The following is a 20,625-nucleotide window of genomic DNA, read 5'->3' as shown; positions in this document are numbered from 1 at the left end:
AAGTGCAGAGAGCCAGAAAACTTTTCTAGTAGGAGGAACATCCACTAGCTCACAGAGACAGGAGCTAGAAAGACAACAAAGTGTAGAGGTATCTTCTTTCAGGCCACTAATGAGTGATGCCTCGGATATCAAGAAGACATTTACAGAAATAAAGTCCAGGAATGATCCATTGAGGCTTTAGGTTTATAACCAATATTTGAAGATGGCCCCCACAAATCAACAGAGATTGATGTGAGCCTATGAAATCAAAGAAGGAAAAATGGTAATGAGCTATTTCAAACCAAAGGTGCAACAGCCTAGATCAGCAGCAAATTATCTTAGAACAAATTTTGAAGTCATGGCAAAGGATATTCATCCTTTGGATCAGCTTGAGTTGCATAAAAAAACTAGAGAAATGATTTATTCAACCTTGACTGGTAAAGCAATGATGGCCGAAAGGTTGCAAAATTCTTTGGATAACACTACTGCTCAACGACACTTGGAGAAGGCCTCCTCTCAGGCCAAAGATAACAAAATAAAGTCCTTAGAAGAAATAATTATTGGATTGGGTCATGATCCCAAAGATGTTAAGGCTACATAAGCCTTAATAAAAAAGAAAAATGAAGACATTGCTGCCCCAAGGAAACAACTAAAGCTGCCACCTTCCAGGCATCCACAGACTGCTGAGATTATAAAGCAAAATTTGAAGAAGAGCTGATGAATTTTCTCTTAAAACTTAATTAACGAATAAATGAGACTAAACAAGAACTTGAAAAAGCATTGAAGGACAAGCAAGGAGAGTCGACCTCTCAGCCTCCCAATGTGATACCAGTAGTCTCAATTGCAATCCCATCAGCTCTTGGAGCAACACTAGCACCAAATACTCCAGAAGTTACATCAGAGGTGGTTACAAGTACAACAACAACAGGAACAGCAGGAGTAGCACAAGGCAGCATTGCTAATTTGAGTACAGAGGAGCTAATAAAATCAATGGAGGACCTAAAACTACAAGTTTCAGAGCTAAATAAGGTAAAAGAGCAGTATGCCTTCTTAGAGCATGAAGTGAAAAAAGTTCCTTCTTAGGATTAATTACTCCAAAAGATTTGGAATATCAAATTATCCATTAAGGATATAAATATTGTATTAAAATGAATAAGAATGATAATGAATTACAATGAGAACGAGAGGCTTTCTTATATACTAAGCAAGTGTCTCTTCATGAAGAGTCATGTCTTATTAGACATGCCTCTTCAACCTAATTACTAGCTTAACTAATTATTATTTATGATTTATCTTTATTAGTTATATTTATATTATTTGTATATATTTTATTCATTACATTGCCTCCTTCCTCAAAGAGCTTTGTCCTCAAAGCTTGTCGATGAAAAAGGCTTGATCTCCTTTTCGAATTTGAAAGTCTTTCTGTATTGGAACAGTCATCTTCGTTGATACAAGATGATATTATCTTCTAAGTGACAAAAAAAATTGTCACACTGATAAGGGATCAGACCATCCCAGATTAATCTTCTGTATAATACTCTGATCACTGGAATTTTGTAACGACTTGTTAGCATAAGACTGGATTTATTTTACTTCATTATTCTCCGAAACATCAATTTGTTGTTTCTGGTCTGAATGGTCCCGATACATAGCATGGTTGATTTTTCTACTCTCATGATTCAGATGTTGATATAAATTTTTTAGATTTTCTTCTGGCAAAGATATTGTTGAATTGGTTATGGAACATTCACTTGGGATGTCTATTATCTGAACTGCAACATCTACATGTGTCATTTCTTCAACTAACTTGTCTTCTTGAGTTGTCATATTCATGGGATCAGTATTCATTCCCTTATTTTCAACTTGAATGGTTGCGACCAGAGATTCTGATACTTCTACTCAAGTGACTTGTTCCAACTTATCTTTTAATGCTTTCTTATCCTCCTTAAGTTTCTTAGTTTGATTGAGCAGAATTTAGTTATGGTTTCTTAAACATAAAATTTCTTTGATTTTTGATTCATCAAGCTTATTTTCAGTGTTTTGAATTTTAAGTTTTTCATCTCTTAGATCTTTGATTTGTTCTAATAAATTTTTATTAAGGTTCTTTAAACATAAATTTTCCTTTTCTTGTTTTGATAAATGCTACTTCAGTTCTTTCTTTGAGACTTAAGTCTTCTTCACTTGTGCCAGTAATTTTATGATGTGGTCCTTGAGACGAGAAATTTCTTCATTCTTTTCCATTATTTCTTTGTAATGTATATCCACAAGATTTTTATGTTCGCGTTCTAACACTTCCTCGTTTTTTTGAATTTTGGCTATTTTGTCATTCTCTTAATCTTTTAGCTGCACTTTCTCGGCACATTGGATAACATCATTTTGTGGAAGTGATGATGGATGTAGAGAATCGAAGAAGGAATCCATTCTCTTTCTCTTCTCAATTTGTCGCTAAAATATTGTAATTTTTATATATCTCTTGTGATTGATTGTCTTTGTTCCTTACTCATGGATTCCATATTTTTTCTTTTTCTTCACTTTTTTTTAACTCTCTTTTTATATAATTTCTCCATTTTTTTGGTATATATTCTTTTAATCTATAGAATATATTTCTACTTCTCTCTTATAAAAATCTAATATATATATATTTCAAATATTCTCTTCTTATTCTTCTTTTGTTCACTCTTTTAATAATTTTTTTTAAAATATATAATTATAAATTATATATGTTATATAATTTTAATTTATATATATTATACAATTATAATTATATAAAATTTATATATACTTTTTTGAGACCCACTTTTCCTTTTATATGTAACTATATAAGGCTTATATAATATCCTTTTTTATAATTATAATAATATTTTTTTTCTCCGAAAATTTGGATGCGACGTGACTCTTGGTATGGTCACAATCTTTAGATTTGAACGATTAAAATTATTTGGATCACACCTTTTTCTCCAATGTTATCAAAATATATTTTACCTTTAAAATACCATGGGCTATTACCATGGGTGGTTTTTAAAACCTCCTGTAAAAAGTAACATTTACCTTTCACGTAAGAGTTTTGTATCCTTGTTTTCTCTTTAACTTTTAAAATTCCATGGGCTATTACCATGGGTTGTTTTTAAAACCATGGGCTTCTCCACATAAAAAGTTTTAAATATACTTGGTATGAGATTTCGTATCCATTTTGTTTTTTCTTACTTTTTTTTTCTTCTTCTTTTTTTAATTTATTTACTTATATTTTTTTTGGTTAATTTCTTTTTTTATGGACAAAGACCTAAAAACTGGAGAATCTCCCAATGTGCGGATAAATGCTTCGATTATGATAACAACAAGGTTGATGATAGGTTGATAGCCAAATGCCTGGTGATTAGCCAAACGTGCCTCTGATACCAAATGAAGCGAACAAAGTTCCTTCTTATGATTAATTACTCCAAAAGACTTGGAATATCAAATTATTCATTAAGGATATAAATATTGTATTAAAATGAATAAGAATGATAATGAATTACAATGAGAACGAGAGGCTTGCTTATATACTAAGCAAGTGTCTCTTCATGAAGAGTCATGTCTTATTAGACATGCCTCTTCGGCCTAATTACTAGCTTAACTAATTATTTTTTATGATTTATCTTTATTATTTATATTTATATTATTTATATATATTTTATTCATTACATAGCAAAGGTATGATCTCTCAAAAACAAATGCTGTAAAAAAGACAAGAGAGATTAAAGTGTTAGAAAACAAGGTGAAATCATTGGAAAAAGATCTTACTTTTGACAAGCCTCTGACAGAAATCAAGAAATTTTTTGGGCCAACATCACTCAATCAATAAATGATGCTTGGCCATCAATCCAAATAATTTTTGAGAAAATTGATTTAGTGAAACTAGTTCAAGAAGAAATTCAAAAGACAAGGGCAAAATTAGGAAATATGCTTGAGGAAGCCAACAGGCTCATACAGTCTTTGAATACCAGGAATAAGTACCAGCTTGAAGAGCTGGGAATTCAAGATAGAACAAGGACAATTTTGGAAATTAAAAGGGTCTTTAGTAAAAGAAATCTGATGAAAAACATAGAAAGAAGGTTACCTGACATGCAGGAAGAAATTAATGCCTTCATGAAGAGATTTGATATTTTACAGAATAAAGGATTACCAAGTCCTTTAGTTATTCATGATAAACTAATGAGTCATAAAGACTATGTGGATTAATTGAATAAGTATGTAGGCAACCAAGCAGGGTCATCAACAAGTGTTGTGTGTGGAGCATGATTGTTCAGAGGTCTTTGTTTCAGCTGGATGTATACCCCAGGAAGTTTGTACACCCCTTCACCCGGGGGGGTGCGGGGGGGAGTTGTCCACCCCGTGGGGGTCCTGGGGGGGGCGATCCCCCCTGGCAGGGGGGTCTAGGTGCTAGTGGTGCCCTGGCGGGGGTTTGGGGGTAGTGCCCCTGAAGCCAAAAATAGATGTAAAATTGCCTTGTAAAAGTATAGTAATTTCTAGTTAATCCGGGCCGTTGATTAGACGAATGATCTGATGGTAGAACTTATGTTTAGTTTAGGGTTTCTTTCCCTAGAAAAAAACCCCTCTCTTTGTATGAGGGCATTGTATTTGAGGCTGTGATATAGATGTGTATTCTCTGAGAGAGAAACAGAGAGGTGAGACTGTGAGAGAAAACAAAGGATATTACAGCGGATTTGCTGTAGGTTGTGTCTCTTCATTTTTCTAGATAATAGAAAGGAAGGACTGACTGTTTGGAGTGGATGTGGACCAAACTAGGTGAACCACATATATCTCTGTCTCTCTTGTTTTATGCATTTTCTGTGTTTATATTTCTACAATATTTTATGTGTTCCATTGCTCCGTAATATATAATTTTCTAACAACTGGTATCAGAGCCGAAGGTCTATTTGGCTGATAAACTCGCACGAAAGAAGGGTTCCTCGTTTGAGTGGGAGCAATGGCGGAAGATGGTAAGTTTAGGGTTGAGAAATTTAACGGCCAAAACTTCTCGCTATGGAAGATGCAAATGGAAGATTATCTGTATTAGAAAGATCTATGCCTACCATTGGGAAGAAAAACAAAGATGCTGACGAGTATGACAGATGAAGAATGGAACCTTCTTGATAGAAAGGCACTCTAAACAATACAGTTGTACCTCGCAGTATCGGTTGCCTTCAACATTTCAAAGGAAAGAAAAACAAAGGGTTTGATTAAGACATTGGAGAAACTATATGAAAAACCCTCGACCTTAAACAAGGTATTTCTCATGAAGCCGTTATTTAATATGAAGATGTCGGAAGGTGGACCTGTTGCAGACCATTAAAATGATTTTAATACTGTTACAAGTCAGTTATGTTCTATAGGGGTAAACTTTGATGATGAAGTTAGAGCTCTGTTATTCTTGTGCTCATTACCAGAATGTTGGAATGGTTTAGTAATGGCCATTAGTAACTCTGTTTCTGGATCTAGTACTTTAAAGTTTGATGATGTTGTCGGTGCTATCCTTAGCAAGGAAATGCGATGGAAAAGCTCCGGTCAGACATCGGGTAATGCTTTGAGTGCAGAGTCTAGGGGAGGAAAAATGGAAAGAGGAAAGAGCTTAGGATATCGCAGTAAATCAAGGAAAGGCAGATCCAAATCCAGATCGGGGATAGTGTGCTCAAAATGTGGAATGAAAGGACACCTAAGGAAAGACTGTAGATCTCGGAAGGGAAAAGAAGGAGACGCATAAAAAGAAAACAAACATGAAGCAAATGTGACAGGTGAGGTGTTACAAGATGCTTTAATTCTTTCTTTCGAAAATATTACTGATTCCTAGGTGGTAGATTCAGGGGCCTCATTCCATGCCACACCTGATAAGAAATACTTTCATGACTATGTTCAAGGAGATTTTGGACAAGTTCGTTTGGGTGATGATAAACCCTGTAAAATTGTTGGAATGGGTAAGGTTCTTGTTAAACAGCAGAATGGAAACCAATGGCTACTAAAGGAGTTAAGGCATGTTCCAAATCTAAAGAAAAATCTGATTTCAACAGGGCATTTAGGTGGTGAAGTTTATGTGACAACTTTCATAGATAAAGCTTGGAAGGTCACCAAAGGGGCCCTGGTAATAGCAAAAGGCGAAGAGGTTGGTACATTGTATTTATGCAATGGTATTTCTAACTATGCTAATGCTTTAACTTCCAAAGGAGTAGATGTAGCATTATGGCATCATAGGCTTGGACACACGAGTGAAAAGGGAATGAAGATTCTTCACTCAAGGAATTTGTTGCCGGATTTGAAGAATGTTCATTTGGACATCTGTGAGAATTTCATTTATGGAAAACAAAAGAGAGTCAGATTTCTTAGAGTTGGGAAAGAAAAGAAGAGTGAAAAATTAGATCTTGTGCATACAGATGTATGGGGACCTACTCAGTTATCATCTCTCGGTGGCTCTCATTATTATGTTACTTTTATTGATGATGCAACTAGAAAAACTTGGATTTACTGTATTAATAATAATTTTGATGTAATTGATACTTTCAAGAAATGGAAAGCTTTGGTTGAGATTGAGACAGGAAAGAAATTGAAGTGTCTCAGATCAGACAAAGGAGGTGAGTGTTGCAGCAAAGAGTTTGATAGGTACTGTTCAGAGCATGGAATTCACAGAGAGAAGATAGTTCCAAGAACACCACAAGAAAATGGTGTGTCAGAAAGGATGAACAGAATAATCATGGAGCGTGCAAGGTGCATGAGATTGCATGCAGATTTGCCTTTACAGTTTTGGGCAGACGCTGTAGATACTGTTGGTTATCTAATAAACAGAGGAACTTCAAGTTACTTAGATGGTGATGTTCCAGAGCAAGCATGGATAGGTAAAAAGGTAAACTACTCTTTTTTAAAGCCTTTTGGTTGTGAGGCCTTTGTCCATATGGATAAAGAAAATAAAACAAAGCTTGAGGCAAAGTCAAAGAAATGTACCTTTATTGGATATGGTGTTAATGATTTTGGTTATCGCTTATATGATTACGAAAATCACAAAATCATTAGGAGCAGAGATGTAATATTCAATGAAAAAAATCTTGTATAAGAATCAGTTGTAGGAAAAGAAACAGGAAAAAGAAAACAAGGAATATGCAGTTCTTGATGAAATCACTGAAAAAGTAAAGGTGCCTGAAAATAATAATAATCAACAACCACAACAATAGAAACCACCACAAAAACAATAGGCACCCCAAACACCTGAAAGTAGTGTTAGAAGATCTACCAGGATAAGTAGACCCCTTGAACGATACTCTCCTTCATTATATTATTTATTTTTCACTGATGTTGGTGAACCTGAATGTTATGAAGAAGCAATGCAGGTTGAAAGAAGGAAGAAGTGGGAGGTATCCATGGAAGAAGAGATGGACTCCTTAATGCATAACCAAACTTGGGACTTAGTTAGGTTGCTTGCAGGAAAAACTACATTGAAGAATAAATGGGTTTATAGGCTGAAGGAAGAAGATGGAGGAAAACAGAGGTACAAAGCTAGACTTATGGTGAAGGGGTTTGCACAAAACAAAGGTATTAATTTTGATGAAATGTTTTCTCCTATTGTTAAAATTACTTCAATTAGAACTATTTTAAGTCTAGTAGCAGCTGAAGATTTGCATCTTGAGCAGTTAGATGTAAAGACAGCCTTTCTACATGGGTATTTGGAGGAAGAGATATATATGCAGCAGCCACAAGGATATGAGGTGAAAGGGGAGGAAAAACTAGTGTGCAGGTTGAAGAAGAGCTTGTATGGCTTAAAACATGCTCCAAGGCAGTGGTATCTAAAATTTGACAAGTTTATGTCTCAACAAGGTTATACTAGATGTCACTTTGATCATTGTGTTTATCTGAAAAAGAAAAATGATGGCAACTATATTATATTGTTATTGTATGTAGATGACACGCTTGTTGCAATGTCTAACATGCAATAAATAAATGTGCTCAAAAGAAAATTGGAAAATTCATCTGCAACAAAGGATTTGGGAGTTGCAAAACAAATCCTTGGTATGGGAATCACTAGAGACAAGAAAAATCGCAAATTAACATTGTCTCAGAATGAGTACATACAAAAGGTGTTGAAAAGATTTAATATGCACAATGCAAAACCAGTTAGTACACCCTTGGATATCCATTTCAAACTTAGTAAGGAAATGTGCCCAAAGACCCAAGAAGACATGGATTATATGTCTAAAGTTCCATATGCATAAGCAATTGGAAGCTTAATGTATGCAATGGTCTGCACAAGGCTTGATATTGCACATGTAGTGGGAGTTGTAAGAAGGTACATGAACAATCCAGGAAAGGAACATTGGATGGCAGTGAAATGGACTCTCAGATATTTGAAAGGTACCACAAATGAAGCATTATGCTTTGGTGGTTCAAACATTTCTCTACAAGGATAGGTTGATGCAGATATGGCAGGTGACAAAGATAATAGGAGGAGCATTGCAGGATATGTATTTACTGTTGGTGGAACAACTGTCAGTTGGCTTTCAAAAATCCAAAGTGTTGTTGCACTTTCAACAACAGAAGCAGAGTATGTTGCTGCTACAGAGGCTAGTAAATAAATGATTTGGTTACAAAGGTTTATGGTTGAATTGGGTAAGGAGCATGATATGGGCACGTTATACAGTGATATCCAAAGTGCCATTCATCTTGCAAAGAACTCGGCATTTAATTCTAGGACTAAACACATATAGCTCAAGTACCATTTCATACGATCAGTGTTAGAAGATGGAGAGTTGAAGCTGGAAAGGATACACACTAGCTAGAATCCTGCAAATAAGCTAACAAAAGTTGTAACCAGGGAGAAACTGAGAATATGCTTAGTTTCAATTGATCTTCAAGGATGACGATGAAGATGAGAAATAGCTAGGTCCAAAGAGGAGTCATTGTCCATCAAATGAAGCAACATTGGAGTTGCTACAATCATTCTCCAAGTGGGAGATTGTTGTGTGTGGAGCATGATTGTTCAGAGGTCTTTGTTTCAGCCGGATGTATACCCTAGGAAGTTTGTACAGCCCCTCACGTGGGGGAACTTGTCCCCCCTGCGGGGGTCTGGGGGGGCTGATCCCCCCCAGCTGGGGGGTCCGAGGGCAAGCAATCCCCTGGCGGGGGTTCAGGGGTAGCGCCCCTGAAGCCAAAAATAGATGTAAAATTTCCTTGTAAAAGTATAGCAATTTCTAGTCAATCTGGGTCGTTCATTAGGCAGATGATCTGATGGCAAAACTTATGTTTAGTTTAGGGTTTTTTGCCCTAAAAGGAAACCCCTCTCTTTTTATAAAGGCATTTTATTTGAGGCTATGATATAGATGTGTATTCTCTGAGTGAGAAACAGAGAGGTGAGACTGTGAGAGAAAATAGAGGATATTACAGCAGATTTGTTGTAGGTTGTGTCTCTTCATTTTGCTGGATAACAAAAAGGAAGGACTGGTTGTTTGAGGTGGATGTAGCCCAGACTAGGTGAACCACATATATCAGTGTCTCTCTTGTTTTATGCATTTTATCTGTTTATATTTCTACAATATTTTATGTGTTCCATTGCTTCGTAATATATAATTTTCTAACAACAAGTGCATCAGGAACAAAAACATTGCCTATAGGCAAAGTTCTCAATGATAGTCTATAGAACTTGTTCTATGTCGAGCATGAGATAAAGCACTTGTTCCAAATTTAGCCTACCTTTTTTAGGTACACAGAAACTGATGAGACCCTGAGAAAGCTTCAGAAAAACAGATTGCCAGAAGACAAATGGTGGGAAGAAATATTAGAAATTTTGTAAGATTATCCTTGGTAAAATGTAAATTTTAGTTATTTACTATGGTAAGTGATGGTAAAGAAGATGAATAGAGATCAAATAGGTCGAAGTATATCAGAACAGATAAAGAGTATTAGTGAAAACAGGGCAGCCAACACATAGTTACCAAAGAAGACAACAGGAAGCCAAATCATAGGGCCTGCCTCCAGCACACTCACAAGAATAGAAACAACACAACATCAGTTTACCTTTTTTCCTATCTTCAAGACATTTGGCTCTATTTTCTTGTAACTTGTTCATAGTCATCCTAGAATATATCTCACTCTGTTATGAGATATTTTTTGTAAAATTTTTGTATAAATACTCCCTCAATTGGAGTATTGAGGGTGGATTCTTAGACATTGTTCTAATACTGATTATTTTGGAATAAAGTGCTGTTGGACCAATTTTTTTATGGCTTGCTGGATAATAATTGATGCAAAGGACTTTCCACACATTTCTTGAGTCAGACACCGGATCAATAAGTCCTTTATACCTTATGTTCTAAAGCTTTCCTTGTTTATATCATCTGTGTTTCATATCTGAATGATAAATGAAAAAGATTAATTCCGAAAGTGCTTGATTGCATTCCGTTTTCAATAATTATTATTCTCAATGTTTTCTTCTGAACTAGCATAAACAGTGAAATCTTAATTGCCCCTATTTTCTAGATTATTCACTTTGATTATTTAGTAAAGAATACTTAACTGCTCTTTATTAGTAATCATTCAAGTTCCCTCTTTCGAATAGGTTGAAGGATTCTTAACTGCCCTTCACCCATTTTGAGTCCATTCCATCTATTTTAAGTCTTTATTTGTTCCCTATTTGACCATCTTGCCCTGTGAAACCCGCCCTTGTTAAGAAACCAAATCCAGTTAAGCCATCTTCTTTGAATCCATTAGCCCAATGGCCTAAAACTACTCAGTTCTACCTTTGCTATTGAATTTCACCACCCAAATTCAATCAAAACTCCTAAATTTTACAACTAGCCTAATATATTTCGAAACCAAGCTAAATCATAAAGAGAGAGCCCTCTTTGAGTACCAATTGGCTAGATTATGTACTTAAAAGTTGGTTTGTGGTTACCTCGGACCCCTTTCCTCTTCCCAATAACTTCAAGGAAAATCTGAGTGATAACAGTGCCCTTCAACCATGTGCAGCCAAGAGAAAGCCCAAACATGGGATAAGAAGAATCTATATTACAATGCCTCTATTAGGACTCTATCAAACAAGGTTTGGATGAAGAAGGAGGATGATCTACTGAGTGGGAGTAGATCCTTTGTTTCTCTTCATTAAAAGAAGAGAATGGCCTCAAGGGAGGCCAAATAAGTTAGATGCGGGCATAAAATCTCATACAAATGAGATGCATCTGAACATTGAAGGTATGACTAAACCCCTTGTTGATTACAATAATAATTTGGTTTATTTTATGTAACAACATTACAAGAAAAATGTTAGAGAAACCATCATGGATTCACAGGCAGTACACAACAACAATGTATGTTGTGAGAAAAGGATGAGTTGCAGTAGAAAAGGTGAATTGAAAAAAAGGTCAACCTACAATTAAGTTAGATTCGCAATATTAGTCCCCATGTACATTGCGAAGAGATTAGAAAAGAGAGAGAGCATTGGCTCAGGGGGGACTACTCTAGTTGCAATAACAAGCAATGATCAATTTCAACCTTAGGAAGAAAAATTGTTGAGTAAATGAAAGGTTTTCATCTTGGGTGAAATACCCTTATCTCATTTAAGTTGTGAGTTTAATTTTATGTAGCAACCTTATGTTCACGAAAGAAAATTGGTGGAGGATTTGAATGTCCCTTAGCTTTCAATTGGTATTTCTATGTCAATTCGTGGTTTAGGTTCATATGGAGTGACATTTTTGTGTGTGTGAGAATTTATTTTTAAGAAATATCTATAAGAGTTTTCCTGGTACATTATCTTATTTGTATAAACCTTTTACTGCAATTGGTGTCAGTTAAGTAGAAATCCCTATTTTTCGAGGTATGATCTCAGGGTGAGAATTGTTGGTGATGAAGATGCTTAGAAGAAATGAGAACAATCTATGAAGTAACCAAAAGCAACATCAACAAAGAGAAAGCGAAATTGCATCATTATTGGATGGTATTTTTAGCAGAAAGAATACCATGATTAGTTTTAATTAGTATCATTTTCCTTTAACTACGTACAAAATATGCATTGGCAGAGAGAGAATTGAGCCAATAGACTAAGGCATTCAGAAATGGATAAAGTCAAACAAAGCCCTAAATCCCTGACCCATGACTTCTATGGGACCAAGTACAAGTCAAGAGATGAGTCTAGTCAAGCCAATTAGGGGTTGAGAAGTGTAGCAAGGTTTAGAAAGGAACAAAGTCTTCACCCCTGACCCTTGACTTATGTGGGACCCAATATAGGAAAACAAGTAGAAAAATGTGATTGGCAGCAATGTGGTAGATGACATCAATATGATGTGGAAGTATGGAGGACACGTGGAAGGAAAATTCAACATTTTTGTGTAGCCTAATGGGCCAAATATAGGTGACATGTGTCACCATACAGAAGGTGCTACATGGCCTAGACGATGTTAGCATGACAAAAGTTGATGATGTGGCAGAACCTTGAAGTTTTCACCCAGGGGTTGTTTTGTGAATTTTTTCTCATGTGTTTGGTCTTTGGCATTGAATAAGTATAATGTGCCAAAATAGTGAAAAGTGACCCAATTCGGACCTATAGCCGAATCGAACCCCCAATCTAGTCGGGCCTAAGGGAAAGTTGGGGGTTGAGGCATATTCAGGTGCACATGCAAGTAGATTGAATCAACTCATGACCTCCTGACCAATATTGAAAGGTGTTCCCAGGAATTAGTTTCACTTGGTCTTCATGTTTTATTGGTGACTTCATTAAATATGGTAGAGGATTAGAGATGGTTCTAGTATTAATGGTGAATCCAAAGAACATAGACAAGGCAGTGAAGACCTCATCTTGTAGAGAAAATTTAATGGGCATGACTCAAAAAAAAAAATCATCCATAATCTGTCCTGTACATTGTGAAGAATTCAGTTGAAAATATGATTGGGTGTAGAAGAATTGATTGATGAGTTCGTAACTTGTGGGAATTGTGTGCCATATTTAGTAGATACACCAACTATGCTACTCGCCATAAGCTGGGTATGCAGGCATTGATGGGTTGGCAACTGGTTAAGAGCGTCACACCTTTGACCATGAAGATGAATCAACGACTTTAAATAGAAGTTCTCCAGATTTGGCAGGTATACCATATTTGGTCATAGCCATGGATGGATTAGCAGGACCTCGCGATAGCCACGTAAATGAACCTAGAAGAGTTGGTTACTGGAATAAGGGCAACTCCAGGAACTCCTGGCTCAAAGAAAATATAGGAACACAGTTGTATAGGATATAATTATGGGGTATGTCATTAGTTAGGACAAACCATCCCTAATATTTCTTGCACACTACCAGGAATTTAATGAATACTAGAGCCTTAGGGATAGGGGATTTTTTCATGAAATAAAATAGTAATTTTGGAGTGTGTAGGTTGGCATGTGAACAATCAGTTCAATATCCTCATGTTTAATGCAAAAAAAACATGTGAGTGAACAGAGCCCAATCCCTGTGGTTAATGAAGTTGTACTGCCTATGTATCAGACGTGACAGTAGGATGGAGAACCATATAGAAGTATATTTTGATAATGTGAATGGAAAAGATATGGTTGATAGAGACAAAATTTATCTATGTGTTTCAGTGAAACAAAACCCAGGATTGCAATTGAGAAAATATGGGGGGGGGAGTACTATTGTCAAAAGAGAGTGATGTGTGTTGACGCTGAAGATAGGAGGCCAAGTGTGCTTGGGTTGCAGAAAGAGGTTGTGTGTGCCTATATTGCAGAGAAAAGAGGCTGAGTGGGCCAGTTCTATTGCATGAGGCTGAGAGAGCCTATGTAATAGAAGAGGGTTGAGAGTAGAAGTATGATGTTGTAGAGAAGAGAGAGAGTTGTGATGGCTGAGATGAGTGAATGATGTTGAGTTGAACATTGGGATACTGTAGTGTGGGCATAGAACAAAGTGAAACAGGGGTTAACAAGAGGAAAGGCTACAAAGGAGAATAAAGTTGATAGCAATCAGAGTAGCTACCATCTATGGTGAACATTAGTTCCTTTCGAGTGTGGGTTGGAGCCTGCATACAGGAAGTTGGTGCTTCCATCTTAGTGGGTGTATGAGGAAGCGTTACGGGGTTGGTGCCTCCTGCAAGTTGGTTCTCACATAAATCCAAGGAGTTATAATATGGTTCTTGCAATAAATTCATGAAATTGGTGCTTCACATCGTGCTTTTGGTAAGTTGATCAGGTGTTTGTAGAAGAAGGGAGTTGGTGCTTCCTACTAGTGGGTGCTAAAAAAAAATTAAAGGGAGTTGGTGCTTCTCGTGAGTGGTGACTAACAAACATTGATGTAATAGAGTATGCGATGTTAATACATCATATAACAAAACAAGGTTTGGTGATTTTTCTCCCGAAAGGGTTTCCATGTTAAGCATTTGTCTCTCATGTGTTTCATGCTTATGGTGTGTATTATACTCTTGGTGGATGTGTTCATGTGTTAATTTGTGCTGCTTCACATGAGATATTGTTGCTTTCTCTCATTTAATGGATGCCAAGTTTAAATGTTAAATATAAATTGGAAAAAATCTTTGAATTAGCCTTAACACTGATAAACCCCCCCCTCTCAGTATTAACATTGTTTCCAACACTTTTCAGCTGTGTGCATCACATCAAATAGTAGGCCACATTCTATTCATTTCCTATGGGTGCAGTGGAAACAAAGCATCTGTTACAATAAAAACAAAAAATATGTATTAGTTAAATACTTTCAAGATTTTAATTGATTGATGAATTTTTTAATGGTATATGGGCCATATTCCTTCCCTTACAAGATCAGAGACTCGATCATGATCAAGTGAGACAATAGCCTCTTCATCGTACATCTCTTGCCATGCCAGAATTGGATGAGATCCCTTTGGATTAAGAGGGACATATTTCCATCATTTCATGTACCTATGTTTTTCATAGTCATGAAGTCTACATCCAACAACACCAATGCAAAACTCACAAAAACATGTGAGTTTTCTTGTCTTGAAGGAAAATATCTCCCCCATGTATTTGCTTCACACTAAGTGTCATTCCCTTATTCCTTATACAATATTACAATAACAAGGAATAGATATATTCACATCACCAAGTTCAACTTTCTAGAAGAATCCATGCATAGGCCTTATAGATCTATGACCTTCATGTCCTAAATTGGATGTAGACCAGTTAACCACCTCTACTGATGATTTGAGTCGATTTGGATCATGACTCTTTTGGTACCTCCTAATTTCTCACTTCAAAGAAGCAACTAGACCTTCATGCTCACCCTTTCTAAGTGTTGTTTCAAAGAAGCTCCAAGTATGTTGAATTTTTTCGTTCTTGTGTACTCGAATCAACCAATAAAAAGTGCATGTTGACTTGAACTTCCTTGCACAATCATTTGACCATATCCAATGCTTCCTAAATGTTATGTCATTCTTTTTAATGATTCATAAATCAGGTCAAAGAAATGTTGCACGAAAAATGTGTCATGCTCACGATCATCACTGTTGCAAAAGTGATACTTCTTAATCACATTAGATGACTCATCAGTTATACCCCTACCATCAAGCTTCAATTGTACATGTCTATACAAAACATGTATGAATGTTGACACTTGGTCTGAGTGATAATACTCACTTTATATCTCTGCTTGAGGAGAAAATGTGTAATTTTAAACAAAGTCGACCACAAATAATATTGTTCCTAGATGAAATACTTTGCAAGAATGCTTAAACTCATACGTTTGCCACCTAGACCTTTGCGAGTATTTTATATATTTATAGATCTAGTTTTGAAATGCCTCCATGAATTATGAAATAGGAATCTCATCCTCAACATAGTTGATCCTCTTAGGCACCAAAATAGAAGAATATCATAGATTTCCCACAACATAATCATAATTCTTCCATGTGAGGGTGATATATGACATCCCAGATTGGTTGGGATCAATCAGAAATTTCCTATGGAACAATGCCAACCCACCACATTGAGTGCATCTTCTCCCACCTATAAATATTTTCTTGTAAAACAACTCTTATGGCTCCCTTCTACACAATATTTATGAAACAAAATCACACACTATAGGAGGAGGAGGGTTACTGCGACAATTGTTCTTATAAAATTCTTGGAAAGTGGCATAATGAAGCTGAAATTCAACATGAAACAATATAGACAACAATACGTGTCATAGATTATATTAGGCATAAAATAATATGGCTTCAATTTCTGAAACATCCTTATAGATATCTTCATATGGTGATTTATTTTCTAAAATTCCTCGAACAATGAACCTTCTCGCATTTCTAAAATGTGCTTAACATGTTCCACATACTCACCTTTAGCTATGCGATGTTGTACGACATGATTTCTATCTGGAATAACACAGGAATGACTCTCCAAAAACTCTACCACAAATTATATAATTCTTGTTGTAATGTTTCCTTGGTAGGGTTGCCTAGTGATAAGAGACCAACAAGTAGATTGATCATTTTTGTTCACTTGAACCCTAAATTTGGTATGCTTGCACAATGTTTTTCTCGATACATGGAGAAATTTTGACATTGTTTCCAACTTTTGTTGTCTTGACATACTTGGTGTGCAATAATAATAGTTGTGATTTCCCTACACATAACTTGAACTTTTTGTTTTATTCATTTTCCAAGCATAGTGAATTCCTTTGATATATTTTTTATGACATTCATATGTGTCTTCTTTCTTTTAGCATCTTGGACACCCAGAAACTTTGTGGCATGTTTTAGTTTCTTAAGTTTTATGAACCCATGTATTATCTGAGCTTGTGCAACAATCGAATGTTTCTCAAAATGTTGTTGAATGATTTTATTGACATGGTCTCTAATATTTCAAGTAGGGGTAGGCTCCTCCAAGGTCCTCTATTGTTCTTATATCCAAATATTATGAAAACAATCCACCCCTTTCCAAACCACGGCAACTTGATGTTATCCTATCAACTTCAGAGGAAACAATTCATTCTTCTAGTGTTTGATCAACTTGATAGGAAAAATCATCTTCCTCTAGTGGTTGATTAGCTTGACATGGCACATGTTTCTCCCATCGGGCAGTTGATCATCTTGATAGGCAACATGTCCATATAATGGTCGACGAGGTCCATAGGGAAAATCTTGATCATCATCTAGTTGATCAGCTTGATGGGACACATCTTTGCCCTCATCTGGTTGTTTAATTTCCATCCATGCATAGTGGAATACGAAATATACTTGTAAGTCAAGTGAATAATCATCATAAGACAAGTCAATAATAAATCTATACATATTTATTTAAGAAATCACTATAGGTGAGAGGTCATGATATTATTAAATAGTAGGTAGATAGGTAGCAGAAGTTGAAATGAACCAAGGGTTCTAAGCTGAAACATGAAAATATAAGGGTTTCAAGCTCAGGGAAATATGTGTCGAAGAAGAGCACACCAGTAAATGTATTTGTCCCTGTGTCAAAAAAAATGGTGATTCAAAATATGATGGAAGATAAAAGCATTCATCATGAGTCAAAAAAAACCAATTTGGAAACCCTAAGGTTCTAGTCACTAACCCCATGGAAAATTTAAATGAAAAACAAGTTGAGACTTGGTAGCTAGATAGCAAAAGTTGATATGGATCAAGGGTTCTAAGTTCAAACATGGAAAGAAAAGGGCTTTGAGCTGAAGGAAAGATGGAGTAAAGATGAGTGCAGGTTAGTAAAATTAGCATTCCATGTGTTAACAAAAAGGGTGATTCAGAATATGATGAAAGGTAAAATCATTCCTCCTCAATAAATAAAAACAATTTGGAAACCCTAGGGTTCTAGTCACAAATCCTATGCAAACTTTAAATTAAAAACATGTTGACATTTGGAAACTAGGTAGTAGAAGTTGATATGGACCAAGGGTTATAAGTTGAAACATCAAAAGGAAAGGGTTTTGAGCTCAGGGAAAGATGGGTCAAAGAAGAGCACAACAATACAGGTATCAGCCCCTGTGTTAACAAAAATGGTGATTCAAAATATGATGAAAGGTAAAATCACTCCTCCTCACTCAACAAAAATCAATTTGGAAAACCTAGAGTTCTAGTCACAAACCTTAGGGAAAAGGTAAATGAAAACCAAGTTGACATTTGGAAACTAGGTAGAAAATGTTGACATGGACCAAAGGTTATATGTTGAAACATGAAAAGAAAAGGGTTTCAAGCTCAAGGAAAGATGGATCAAAGAAGAGCACACCAGTAAAGGTATCAGTCCCTGTGTCAACAAAAAGGGCGATTTAGAATATGATGAAAGGTAAAACCATTCCTCCTCACTAAAATAAAATAATTTTGGAAACCATAACATTCTAGTCACAAAACCTAGGGAAAATTTAAGTAAAAAGCAAGTTGAGACTTGGAAGCTAAGTAGTAGAAGTTGATATGGAACAAGGGTTCTAATTTGAAACGTCAAAAGAAAACATTGTTGAGCTCGAGGAAACATGGTTTGAATAAGAGCACACCAGCAAAGGTATCGGTCTACGTGTTAATAAAAAGGGTCATTCAGATTATGATGAAAGGTAAAATCAATCATCCTTAATCAATAAAAATCAATTTGGAAACCCTAGGTTTTTAGTCACATGGACCAAGGATTCTAAGTTGAAACATGAAAAGGAACATGTTTTGAGCTTCAGGAAAGATCACTCAAATAAGAGAGAAAGTCAGTAAAAGTATCAGTCCCTATGTCAACAAAAAGGGTGATTCAAGATATGATGAAAGGTAAAAGTATTCAACATGTATGAAAGGTAAAAGATTTTTCATGATGATGTGAATTGTATCTAGGAGGCACCTGAATATGATATAGTCCCTATGAAAGATGTAACTAGTGACAAGAATTATATTTTGAGAAACAAATCAATTGGAATGAAAGGAAAGAAATCAACAACACCTAAGATTTTTGCATTTCTAAGCACACCTGAGCGCATACATTTTCTTTAGGAAAACCAAATGAATCACATACACAAGACAAGGAGAAAAATATATGGTTACTTTTCCCTTTAATTCTAATATGTCAAACAATCAACACAAAACATTTATCTTAGGTTTTTCATATGAGAAAAATTCCTAAAATAACTAAGGTCCTTTTCTCAAGTAGTAATTGGGCCTTTTGAATATTTTAAAATAGGGTGCTAGGGCCACATCATAAATGTCACTGGTGATGCCTCTAACAGCCAAAAAATGAACCAAGGTATGGAGAGGTTTATAGTGGCTAAAAGTACTAGGGCTATGCCTCAAAGGAGGTGGTGAGGCTTCCAATAACTTGACCAAGATCACCTCAGGTCGAAGTGCTCCCGTACCTCAACCTATAGGGAAATATGCCTTAAGATGTGACCACTAAGTTACATGCGTCCATGTTTATTTGACATAGCATCGGATGTGCTCTAGCCACGAAATTTGGTGGAGAGGTTGGGGCACATGAGATCTCCAATACCCATAAAGGGTTTAGGTAGATTCTAAACAAGTAAGGAGATATTAAAATAATTAATATTTTTAATGGAGTCCCTAAGTCTAAACATAGGGAAAATAAAATATTAATGTGTATTAATATGAATCTATGTTAGAATGGTCCAAAAGACATGGATCAAGCTAGATCTAATCTTATTCATTGATTAGGGACTTAATCTCGGCTGTTGAGAGGTCAACATGAAAAGTATAAGAGGAGTTTTTAGGGTCACTTGGAGAACACACCAGAGTGATTAGTCATTCTATTCTCTAGAGTGGGGTTTGCTAAGAGAGGTAGAATCAGTGATTGAGAGAGAAGATGAGGGGCATTGAGTACAGAGAAATAGAGAAGGCAAAGATTGTGCCAGGAGAGCAGCGCAACAACCAAGGATAGTGATGCAGAGCCAGCAAGGGCTCACGCAGGGCCACGTAGAGGCAGCCAAGTGCTACGCAGAGCACCAGAGAGGCCAGCGTGTCTGACGCAGAGGCCCAGAAAGCTGACACAGGGCCTCCTGGGGCTAATGCAAGCTAAGAAAAGTTGACACAAGGCCAACGTTAGACACAGAGGGGGTGACACAGTCCAAATTGGGCAGAAGGTGGGGTTGCAGAGTAGTTTTGTGCTGAGGAGCTACCGAAAGAATTTTCCGGGGTTTCAGCGAGGATATTTCTCTCAAACTGTGAGGTATAGCTGCTAAGGAATATCTCTATTGGGTAGGCTAGTTTCGGCACCCAGATTGTACTCTGATATTTCTTAATAAGAAAACCCTCAAGCTACACCGATTTTCCAACATTAGGTTTTTTCGGGGACATTGGTCCAAAAAGAATGGTGTCATGTGGTGTGTTTTTTCTTGTTTCTTTTATTTTCCGACCTATAATATGTTTAAAATGCACTGGTGTTTATTTTCAGTATTTACTTTGTAAATAACTTGTTAAAGAAAAATAACAAGTAGGTGGGAATAAATCAGAAAAAGTGCATGAAGGGTTTCTAACTAAGGAAAATTAGAAACTTCAACATGGTATCAGAGTGTGATTGCAGATCATAGGAGGACTAAAAGGCATCAACTGACTGGAGCAATAGTAGCAGAAAACAACCATCCTGAGGTGACAGGAGCTGTTTCTAGCAGTGCAGAAGCCAAGAAGTGTGATGTAGAGCCAGCTACAGCCACACAGAAGGAGCCAAGAGCTACATAGAGCCTCTGAGAGGCCA

This window comes from Pinus tabuliformis, chromosome 5_2 (assembly GCF_031772625.1).
Source record: "Pinus tabuliformis cultivar Carrire ecotype Pingquan chromosome 5_2, CPIR1, whole genome shotgun sequence".
In the NCBI taxonomy this organism is placed as follows: Eukaryota; Viridiplantae; Streptophyta; class Pinopsida; order Pinales; family Pinaceae; genus Pinus; species Pinus tabuliformis.
The sequence above is the reverse complement of the archived record's forward strand: the minus strand, read 5'-3'. Positions refer to the sequence as shown.